The sequence below is a fragment of the Monopterus albus genome, unplaced genomic scaffold, assembly GCF_001952655.1.
Source record: "Monopterus albus unplaced genomic scaffold, M_albus_1.0 scaffold270.1, whole genome shotgun sequence".
NCBI lineage: Eukaryota > Metazoa > Chordata > Actinopteri > Synbranchiformes > Synbranchidae > Monopterus > Monopterus albus.
The window spans coordinates 969792-973112 of record NW_018128150.1 but is presented as its reverse complement, the minus strand read 5'-3'; positions in this window follow the sequence as shown (position 1 = coordinate 973112).

Genomic DNA, 3321 nt, shown 5'->3' with positions numbered 1-3321 from the left:
GTAAATTCAATTCCCTGCGAATTAATACAGCGTCCTCATCTACAGGATCCTCTATGAATGGACACGCCATTTTGGTCTCTGCATGACGGAAACGTGTGCAATCTATGAATGTACTGAAGGATTAAATGAGGTATTAAACACCTTTCACTTTAAAAAGGGGCGGAGACCCGGAGGAAACTCTGAGTTTCCCGAATAAAACCTGCTCCCGACCAGGTTAGGTTCACAGAGTAAGTTGCCGTAGTAACTGACTCTGAGTTTAGATTACCTCTCTTTGTGAAACGGGTTTAACTTACCCCGCTTCACGGGTTTAAGTTACCTCCGTTTCTGAAACCAAAAACTCCGAGTTGCCCTCATTTCGGGGTTAACAAACTCTGAGTTTCGACAAAACCGCCTTCTTGAAATAGGCCCCTGGACTGCTGTTACTAGGGATGAACTTCTGAACATCTGACAGCTCAGTCTGGACATTTTTTCTCCAGTTTTCACCAATGGTAGAAGCTGTTGGGACATTTTAGCTGTTGGAGTAACACCTGTTTTCAGGACTTGGAGGAGGCACCGGAGGGGGAAGGCTACCTTATAAGGCCATGACGGCAGGCTTACCAAACTTCATTCCTGCCCAGTGCATCTAGCTAATTTCTGTTCCCCCGTTAATAAAATTGTTGAACTGTTTCTTGTCAAGTCACTTTATACTATTTGGTAAAGACTTTGCCTTCTAAGAACTGTCACTATTGGGTTCATCCCTCACACATGCGCAGTCCTGAAGAGATTCCTGCACTGGGGTGTCCCCACTCAGGTCTGTTGTGGTGGCATAAATGCCAGTGTGGCCTGAGTTCGGCTCCCTCGTTTTGTTCAGCAGTCTAAAGAGCTATTCCTATCCAACCATGTCTAAAGAGCAAAGATGATAAAACACCGATTTCCAGTGCCGCACTGCCACCACCGTTTGCCCAGGTTGCGATACGGGCTTCGTCATGCCCGGCGTCCCACATCCCCGGCGTCCCACACCCCCGCTCTGAGGCATGCCTCAGCATGGAGCTCACTCAGGTGGCACTCTACCCCTAAGCTGCTTGTCCTTTCTGTGCTTGCTTGCCTGCAGCAGAGAAGCAGTGCTGGGCTGAGGTGTTTGTGGACGTCAGAAAGTGTGACCCTGACAATGACGGCAGTTGGGCAAACCGCAGTGATGATCTCTTGGCAGATGACCCCCTAGAGTTCCTCGGCATGGTCAGTGCAGAAGGGCCCAAATCCATTGGCTCACTTCTCTCCATCACAAGCTTCCCTGGCTCTCCCATCAACCCAATTGGTCGACATGGATGCCAGCGGAGGCGAGACCCCTCTGGTGCAGCAGCACACTCCTGCTGCCAGCCAGCCTCCAGCCTTTGGAGCTTTACTCCGAGATATGCCCGACATCATTAAAAAGGCAGCAGATCTGGCCTAAGCTTCCCGCCATCCACCCATTCTTATCAAAGCTGGTCAAGTAGCCTGGTAGCCTAAGGCTCCGGTCACTTGCTTTGAGCCCCTCACTAGGCTGCAGGGTGCAACAGACTTCTGTTTGCCTCTTGGACCATATCCACCTCTGCGCATCCCAGGCACCCGGGGAAATCAACAACGTGGCGCTTCTGTCTGTGTCCATCTTTTCACTCACTGAGATGCAGCCTACTGTCTTGAGGGTGCCATCAGAAAGAAATCGTCCAGACATGACATGTTAGACAGGAAAATGGCGACGCTGGTCCAGCACCTGACCCAGCTGGGTTTTTGCAGTGAAATGAAAAAGAGTTTTCCACTGCCATGTCAGACAATCATTTATCTGGGAGTACAGCTAGCCTCCCTAAGCGTGAGGATGAAACTGTCATCTGCCAGGCAGGAGGCACTTTTGTCCCTTCTCCAGCGCATTGTTCCCCACACGTCAGCAAAGGCGCTGTCTGTGATGCATTTACTGGGCACAATGTCAGCCAGTCATATAGTGGTCCCTCTCGGCCTCCTCAACATGAAAAAGCTCCAGAGGTGGTTCAGTCTCCTTCGTCTCGACCCTGTGCAGCACAAGAGGCACATGTTAACAGTACCCCCCTCATCCAGTCAGACCTGGCATACCGGAAAACCCCTTGTGCCATGGCGATAGGGGTTCCCCTTGGCAGAGTCATGTCACATGTATTGGTGTTCAGGTGGGGAGGCACATGTGTCTTGCAGCTGGGCAGGGGGAAAGTGGTGCTAGACTCTGTTCCCCCACATCAGCTGTCTGGAGCTGGCCACGGTGCTGAAGGTGCTGAAACATTGTGCACCGACACTGAGAAACAAACATATAGCGCTGCAGTCAGACAACACAACAGCCATTGCATTCCATCAACCGGCAAGGCGGTATTCACTGCCTGCTTGCTGGAAATAGCACTGATTCAATGCCTCTTGCGCATACAGGACAAATGGCTGTGTCTCATCCTGATAGCCCCAGAGTGCATGGGTGCAGTGTGGTGCAGCTGCTGTTGAATGAACCGTGGCAACTCCTGTGGCAGAGAGGCATGCTCTCCCTGCTGGACCAAACGATTCAACAGTATCCCATGATAGGGCAGCACCTGTAGGCTTGGCCCCTGAACAGGAATGAATGAACAGCCTAGGCTTGCCTCCCGTGGTCATGCATATGATTCAGAGCATGAGAGCCCTATCAATGATGGTTTCTTACTCAGTGAAATTGTCTGTTTTTCAGCAGTGGTGCATGGGGAGAGGCACAAACAAACAATATCTTCTTTTTGATCCAGAGTCATCTCCCTGGATGGTTTCTCTCTTCCTCCACATAGAGATGAGTCAGAAAGAGAGTTCCTTACTCTACCCTGTGTGAACTGTCATATTATGTGGCCCACACAACAGCTATCAGACAAACACAACAGTTGTTAGTGCATTACAGGGAGCACTCTCTGGGGAAGCCCCTGACTAAGCAGCGGCTGTCTCACTGGATGTGTGAGGCCATCATACAGGCGTAGGTGTCAGTGGGGAGTGATCCCCCATCTGGCATCAGAGCTCAGTCCACAAGGGCTATTTCCACCTCTACAGCACTCTTTAGGGGATTTGCTGTGGAGGGCATTTTGTACAGCAGCCTCCTGGGCCTCCCCAAGTCCTTTTACCCATTTCTATCTTCGGGACGCATCCGAATTTTCAATGGCTTATTCGGTTCTGGGTATTCTGTGCAATTGGAGGCTCCCCCGACGTGAAGCGTGAATGCACACAGACCATGTGTGGCCAGCGGCTACATTGCATTGAGGGTCCTGTGCAGTATCTTAGCTGTTCCTAGGACTGCACTCTTCCGGGCAGAGATCTCAGATGTTCCTGGGGTCTGTTTGG